This window comes from Apteryx mantelli, chromosome Z (genome assembly GCF_036417845.1).
Source record: "Apteryx mantelli isolate bAptMan1 chromosome Z, bAptMan1.hap1, whole genome shotgun sequence".
Classification (NCBI taxonomy): domain Eukaryota; kingdom Metazoa; phylum Chordata; class Aves; order Apterygiformes; family Apterygidae; genus Apteryx; species Apteryx mantelli.
The window spans coordinates 19451948-19460563 of NC_090020.1; the positions used below are offsets into that span (position 1 = coordinate 19451948).

At 37.8% G+C, this 8616-nt stretch overlaps 1 long non-coding RNA gene across 1 annotated transcript; it reads right to left on the minus strand.

Moving 5' to 3' along the window:
* Window positions 1-5322: 5322 nt before the first annotated feature.
* Window positions 5323-8317, minus strand: LOC136995316 (uncharacterized). The gene is made up of 3 exons (XR_010886882.1): window positions 8262-8317; window positions 7618-7742; window positions 5323-5403 (listed from the first exon to the last, which is right to left on the minus strand). It is a non-coding gene; the product is annotated as an uncharacterized lncRNA (long non-coding RNA).
* Window positions 8318-8616: the final 299 nt, after the last annotated feature.

Here is an 8616-nt window from a genome sequence, read left to right on the forward strand (position 1 = left end):
GTGGCATTGATCACAAATTTACACTGCTGCTTAACTGATTCGACATGACAAATGTCACAGACCAGAGTCTCAAAGCCATTGCTTTTGCATATGTACAGCTAAATCAATTTATAAGGCAATCCATACTACATGTGTAGAGAACAAGTTATTAACACAGTATTATAACAAAGTCAATCCTTTCAAGAAGATTTAGTCTTGCTTAGCACAAGTATGCAACTTATTAACTTAAAAGAGGTGCACTGACTTCTTTTCCTTCTTCCTCCCTTATTACTACTTTTCTAATCCTACATCTCCACAGTGAAAGTCATGAAGACTAATTGATCCATTTTTAGTTTAGGAGAAAATGCCCCCAATTGATGTTTTTAGCTGTCTTTTTAACAATGTTAAATGGCTGGAAACTGTTGAAGTGAAAGACTTTTACTGCTTGCTGCAAGTGAATAGCGTAAATGGTATTGATCTGCTATGAGGGGTTTACAGTACAGAACCATTCAGCGCATTATTTAAAGTGTAAATACCTATTTGATTTTTTTTTTTTTGGCTTTTGTCCAGACATTTATAAGATGGCTTTTCCTCCTTTGAAAAGCTTTCTTTAAAAATACAAGTGGCATTCAGGCCTTTCCTACAGATGGAGTTATTCCTGCTTTCTTCAGTAAAAGCTGAATCCTCTTGGGGGGGGGGGAGAAGTAGAGCGGGGGAGGCAGGTTTGTTGCTCCTGCAAGTGATGAAACTGAGAACTGAGCACAGAGGAGAGGAACTGAGAAAAGATTCACAGCTTCAAAGTTGGAGCCAGATGCCAGGAGGCAAAGCTAGAGATACTAGAAGGCACAGCCTCTTATCTTCAAAGTCTGCTACATCTCTGCTTTTGATAATATTCATCTGGAAACTCTTAAAGGGACAACCCTGAGATCACAGGACTGACATAACGAGCACTAAAGGAACCCCAGGGACTGGGGTTGTGACATGGGGAAAAAAAACAGCGTGCCTGGGAAGTTATGAGGATGAGAAAGCTTGTTCTCCTTCTGTCATGACTTGTTCCATGTCAGGGAGTGGAAGGAGAGGTTTGGTGGCTTTGAATACACTGCATCTACGTTTCTTTATTAATAGAGCTGTACATGCAAAAAGACAGAAAATGTTAGTGGTTGTATGATTATTTTACATTATTCTATAGGGTTTTTTTTTTTGTATTACTCAGTTCTACAGTAATTCACTGGCCTCAACCAAGAGGCCAATTCATCCATGATATTTTTTTCTTGTGTTTGAGATCATGGAGTGTAGATTGCAGGGCAAAGTATTTTGAACTCCTTCACATTGGCACACAAACAGACCAGACTTAGCTTCAGTTGCTGTGAAAAGAATAAAAGACAAGGGCTTTTGCCTCCCTCAGATCAAGCCAAAGTTTGCCTCAGTGCACCTTGTGCAGAAGACCTGATCTGTACAAGATTTCAGTGTAAACTGACAATAAAAGAGATGAATTAGCATAACTGACTGTTTCACTTATGAAGATTAAATAGCCTTTTATTGCAGTTGTTTGCCAAGGAAAATGCTCCCCAGTGGAAGACTATAAGCAGTTAAGGTAGATTTGATGAGGATTTTAATTGCTGTTATGCAACTGGTAATGGAAAGTTTTTATTAAATGTCATGCAAAAGCCAATTGATATTTTGGAGCCAGAAAGCTCTTGGTAGCACAAGGCTTGGGCATTTTTCTAACTGTATTTCAGGTGCCAGGGAAGTACCTTCTTCATTTTTGTTTCCAATCCTGCTCTCATACTTTAAAAGCTGCTTAAGAAGGTCAAGTCACATTACAGTGAAGTAAAGGCAAATGCCTAAAAACAGAAAACCTGACCCACATCATCTTTTTCTACTGAATGGATCTGAAAAAAATTGTGATGTGGACATTTGCTCCTCTCCGTCTTCAGAAATGACTGAGTGGTATGAGCGCTCATTTCAGGAAGGACACAAGCAGATTCAACTAACTAGTTCACATGATGGTAATTGGCTTTGCATAGAAAGTACTTAAGAGCAGGGCTATAGGGTGTTATAGGTTTTTTCAACCCCTCCTTTTGAAGTTGTTCCATTTTGCATGAAACTATTAAATATTCACTAGCTTGCTCACCAACGGAGAGAGACAGGAAACATGACTGCATAACATAAAGTCTAGCTCTAAGAGGCCTGAATTTCTTGCTCCAGTGGTTACTTCGATTCCCTGCTCCACTTGGTTCAGGAGCTGGGACCCATGTCTTCTCCTTCCCGAGTGAATGCAGCAGCTCTTAGGGTATAACCTCATGCTTAGCTTCTCCTCTGGAAAAATCATTTACTGGACCTTGCAAAGTGGAGAAACAGCATTTGGTTATTAGAGCACTCACAGAGGAGGGGCATATTCAGCCTTTCTTTCTCTCCCTGCTTTTCCCTCTGAAACCAAAGGAAGGACCCTGCTGTCCTACCTGCCCGAGGAGAGAGGTCTACCCCCTGGATTACCAAGATTAAAGAGAAATGGACAATCCCACCCTGGCCACACCTAGGCCATCCAAGTGCAGTGAAGTAGGTACACTCTCCAAGAATTTGTCTTAGGTAACATGGGTGAGGGCCCTAGCGCAGTTTGTGTGTAAATGGGAAGCATAAATGCTCAGCACTGTCATTAATTGGGAATGTCCTACAGACGAAAAAAGGAACTGAAGGCATTTAAATTCCTTTGGGATGGGGCTGCAGCTGAGCAGGACACTTGCTTTCTAACTGAGAGAAACTTGCCAAAACAGCAATTAAACATTAGATAAAGTCCTTCAACAAAAAATAGGATAGAAACTATGTTTACTGAGATTGCATCATGCTGGCTGTTTTGGGGGAAAAAAATTACAATTTTAAACATGAAAATGTGTTGAAACCAAACAAACAATGCTGTGATGCTTCTTCTAAGGTGGACACTTTCTTGGTAGGCAGCTCTAATTGTTGCAATAGCTTTTAGGTGTTCTAATGCACTCAAGTGAATTATGCACCACACTGCTTCTGAATGACACAGCCATTTCTGACTCCATTAATATGGAAGATTTCAGCCAAATGCTTTTAAACGATAGCTTCTCTTTATTTGTAATTTCAGACTCTATTGATTTCCTTCTGTTCCCTTCATTATGATTTCAATTGATTACCTTGGCAACTGCAATAACAATGATTGCACTTGACACTGTCTGAGACTCTTGAGATGGTATTTGAATAGGAATGGTATAATTTGGGGAAAAATGCCTACAAGAACCTGCCATTAACAGTACGCTTACACTTTACTTTTATTGACTTCCCTCTCTTTCAAACAGGCCCTTGTCAGGGAATATGTTGCTAGATATTGGGTAGGATTTCAGTGACTCCTTGAAGTAAAAGATTCTTATTAATGAATAGAGTAGGTTTTGTGTTAGTGGTTTTTTTCAGCACTGTGACAGTTCAGGGAATCCTCCCACCTACGACAGGATTTTTTGTTCTCTTTGTAGCAGGGTTACGAAGTCTTTGTAAAGAGTGTTCCTGGCCAAAGCTTTTTTTTTTTTTTTTTTTTTTTACTACCTGTATTATGTCCTTGCACACAGAAGAATTTCAAGTACAAAAGAATGACTTTGGGTTAAAATCTGAGATGGTTTTATTCACAGTTTCAGTGCAATTTATACCTTGGAGGGCCAATTACATATGCCATTTTCTTAGGGAAAAAATGGCTATTGGGTTATTTGGCATTTATATTCCTCAGTTCATACATATACCATTTAGTGTTAATAAAAAACTGTCCTAAAATTAGTAGCAATATCCTTTCTATGAAAATAATACTATATTGAAGGTCTGTTTTCTCATTCAAGGAATGTCAGAGCAAATATCACAATGGAAGAGAGGGTAAAGCAAAAGAGGGACATCCTTCCTTGTATGTTATGAAGGTAATTCAGATTTATGAACACAGTAGTCAAAAGACACAGCTTTGGTTTACTCTTTTTCATTGCATTGATGACCTCTGATTTTGATTTGATTCCTACATCACCAACAGTATCTTCTGATTCAAGATACTTTTTATGAATGTCAGTCATTTTGCACTTTATATAATAATAATGTTCCCATTTTTAAATGTACTATTTTAATTTCAAAAAAGAAGGAAAGGCCAACCTTCATGATGGTTCTTTTTCCTTAAAAGCTAACAAATTGGATGGTGATATGCAGCAAAGGAGTAATTGTAGCAATCTGCCCTTCTATTACCAGTTGTATACTTGAAACCACAAAGCAGTGCTCTTCCTCCCCAGCCAAAATTTCATAGAGAAACTGCAAAGTTACAATTAGTGACTGCTGGTAGCTTTAAGTCATAGGTTAGGAGAAGAATGCTGAAAGACAGAAATGATCACTTTCGTCAGTACGATAGCCCCCTTCTGACATCTGACCAGGAGATTCAAGTAAGGTGAGAGTCAAGAAAAGGTTACTGTAGAGTAATGAATATTATGTCCTATCATTATACTTTCTACTGAGAATATTTATTCATAATTATCCATATCAAAACTGAAAAGCAACCTTTCCTTTCATCCCTTGCCCTGATACGCTCAGGGAGGTAAATAAATCCTGGGTAGCCCAACCCAGTCTTTGATCAGTCTTTATAGACGTGAACTTCAACTACACAGAGATTTTTGAAAGTGACTCAGTCTGTTAATTTATTGCTGGTGCCATTCAGGGCAATGCAAATTTTACCCTGGCTCAAATGAAAACAACATTAGAAACTTTCTTAAGGAGCTTCTGAAAATTTCTGACTCAAGATGTTAAGATATGCCCAAGAAGAAAACAAATAAATAGTCTTTGAATTGAACTAAATAATTGTTTTAGGTGATTCATGAAGAGATTTGAAAAGGAGGTTATTTTTTAAAATACCATCTTGTCTCCCAACTGATAGCCAGATTTACAACCAAATCAGGAGAGCCTGGTGACATCTGTCATTGAGTAGGAAAATAATTGCATAGTATAGATATAGAGTAAACTGTATAAAGTGATTTGACCATCCTATATGAAGAAAACAAGTAATCTGAAAACCCAGATACATTTTCTAGTCATCCCACTTTCATATCACATTCATTTACGAATCCTAGAGTTTCACTTGGTTTAGCAGTGACAGCAATTTTTACAATTGACCAGGTGTCTAAGGCTCTTTGTGTGTTACAGTCATAGTTTTATACAGATAGCAGCAACAAACAGTTATTCTATGTAGAATGAGGTATTTACGACTCTAATATAATGATATAGAGAGAAATGCAGTCCTATTACAATAGCAGAGGCTTGGAGGTGACACAGGATGTGGCGTAGAAGAGCACAGTTATCGGGTGATAAGGGATGGGGCACAGACTTGGCTCTGGAGACTACACAGCTGCAAACAACTCACCAGTGGTCAGGTAAGGAAATGCAGACCTGGAGCAGGACAAAACTGGTTTTAGCAGTAACAAAGAGAACAAAGAAATAGTAGCTAACATAGGTAAAAGATGCTATACACAATAAATTCAGATGTAATGTGGAGCTACAGAACAGTGAAGAAAGAATTAGATGTAAACACGTTAGAAAACATATAAAAATGACCCCAAGTGGATGCTAGAGGGAGGAATAAGAAACCATCAGCATCAACACCATATACCTCCTGGTGAAGGACTACAGATGCTGACAAGTCACTGTAACACCCCACCACCAACACCAGTATGAGGCCATTGACCTTAGGACCCAGGGGAGAAGGGGAAGTGTCAGGCCAGCACCAGAAAAGAGGGGAGAAACTGCCCTTTTGTGCTTACCAGTTTTAACTGCATTGTTATTCTTTCTTTTTCTGCAAGTTAGACCTTGAATAATAATGATTAGACTCCTATGATTTCAGTTATTCTAACAATAAATTCTTGGCTTTACTTATATATAATGTGTGCTTCCTCTTTGCCCTTGAACCAGACTTTGAACATAACATCACAGAAACTCAAAAGCTTTATTACAGGAAATAAATAAAATTATAGAAGTTATGTAAGACAACTCTACTGCAAAGGTTTACCCCCTCAGAATATTTTTTCTGTTTTTCTTCTCTTTTGCCAATTTCTTTGTTTGCTTTCTTTACTTCTCTCCTTCTCTTATTCTTTTTCTAGTGCTTTCTCTTTTTGCCCTCTCATTTCCTTTTCCTTTCCTCTCTTTTTTCCAGCTTCTTACTTTTGAGTTTTAAAGACTGGTATTTTGTAGACTTTATATCCTTCATCTGCCTCCCTTGAGAGCATTTACCAGCATAGTGGCATGAAGCCTCTGGGTAGAACAAAGCCAATATACTTGACAGGACTGCAGGACGATAGAGTCTGAAGTCTCTAACTATGGAAGTGGAAGTAATTCCTCTTAGGGAATACGGTAATAGAGCAGTGAAATTGCCTACTTGGAAAATTCTCCAGGCCTGGATGCTCATTTGCTTTCTTTGGAAACTTTTGCTGCCAAGATCTCCCATTCACTTTCTGGATTGACCCTTAGTTCACTTTTCCCAGCAATTTTATGGGCATGTCTGTGTTCTTTGGCTTCTAAACAGGATTGAAAAAGCTCCAAGTTACCTCAAAAGCTTTGGTAGAAAGCAGAGATTAACTGTTTTAAAGCCCAACAGTACTGTTTGCCAAACTTCTAAATTTTCATCGCTTCAGTACATATAAATAGGTTAGCAAACATCAAAATTATATTTCTTGCCATAAAGATTTGTCACTGGTTGTTAATAGCTTCACTTCACAACCCAAATTAAATCAAGATAGCTCTCCATAATGATTTAATTATTTAAAGATGATAGTCCCTTGTAATCCTATTGTCTGTTAAACTTCAGCAATCTGGCTAGGCTTCTGTGCAGATCTATGTGAAGTACAACAGTACTGACCTCATGCTGCAAAAAATAACATACATATTTATATATGTATATACGTTCATCTTAAATAGACATTTTCACTTCTCCTAAGCTCTAGCTATGTCTGTCTAGTAAAGGAAGTGCCATTCTGTCGTGTGTCAGAGTTGTACAAATTCAAGATTTAAACGTGTATGTAAGTATATGCAGTACCTGTAAAGACCAGGTAGAAATGCATACACTTCTTTGAAGAAAATGCACTATTTTAGAAGTTCTGTTGACTTTAGTGAAAATATTTGAAGGAAGCATACCTTTCAACACAGTGTATTGTATTGAATCAATATATCCAGACTTGAGTCTTAGAATATTGTGACAGAACAGTGCTATTATTTTCCTAAATGCAATTCTTGCCTGACAGTTTAATCATAGTGTGTAACTGTCACACATCTCTATGACCAAAGAGATAGACAGAGTGTTGTAGCTAATGCAGTTTTCTTTTTTAAAATAGAAAACTTTTCAAACTCCCCTAAAGAGTGAGCTTGTTCAGATAAAGATTTTTTGGTTCAGGCTCATTTCCACTTTATGGTTTCTATTTCTTATTCTCTTCCTAAAAAAGGACAAATTATTGAATTTCATTCTAACTTGCCAAGTTGCTGACTACAGTGGAGAATATCACTTCTCTGAATAGCACTGTAACATTTAAAAAACAGCCTACAGGTGCACTTTGTCTAACATTTGGTGTGACAGAGCAATCGTAGTATCTTATCATATTGACTTCTATATCTTACCAAGAACTGAAGATCAAGCTGTTTTGTTTTCAGCTACTTTTTCTTCACATTTTTCTGTGGAATGATGATGCATTGCAAATATTGCCAGGTAAGTAAAGCAGTATTTGTTTTTGGAGCAAAGTAATCTAATAAAAGAACAAAAGAAATAAACCTCCATGCTTGCACAATTAATGGCAAAATGTTAAGAATTCTTTGCTTGATAGAATGAAAAGGTTATTATGAAACTGTAACTCCATTACAGGGCGGTACTTGCTCTTAGCTTGTAAGTAAGCGCTGTAGCTTAAAATGTATTTAAGAAGCTAATGGAATTAGCTGACTATAATTAGGGCTGATGGGAACAACAGACTGAGGTTGGCACAATAAAGTATCTCATTCAGTTGGGCAGTTTTTTAATGCTTCCTTCTGTGGTCAGGAGTTGTCTAATCAGGTATCCGCATGGACTCTGTGTTTCATATAATGATGTCATGAACTTTCTTGCAGCAGTTCACCTTATGAAACATGCTCAATTATGTGAAAAGCTGGGAATCAAAGAAATTAATCCTAAAATACCACTTTAAGGAGCTTTAAGAGATGAAGAATTATATTTCCCTTTGGCTGCTTAGTTTGGAGAAGTAAAATTGCTGGAAAGCTGTAACTGCCCCTACCCCTTCTGCTTTCTTTTCCTGGAGACTTCTTCAATGCTTCATAATGCTGCTTTTTGAGACCTCAGTCAGCTATTCCTTCCCCTGCCAAACCATCTTCCTCTGTCAGAAGAAAAAAGCCCAAAACAACATCCTTCCCTAAAATAAATAAACAATAAATAAACAAAGACACTCCCACCACCCCCACACAAACATAAAGGCAAACATGAATATGTTTAGCACTGTGCTTTCGTTTGGTTTTGTTTTCACTTTTTTCAGTCTTTTCCTAATTCTCAGCCAGCCCTTTTGGTGCACTTCACTGCACCCCTCCTGCTCCTTTAGCTGGTGGTTTGCTCCCCCACAACCCTCTTCCACAGGG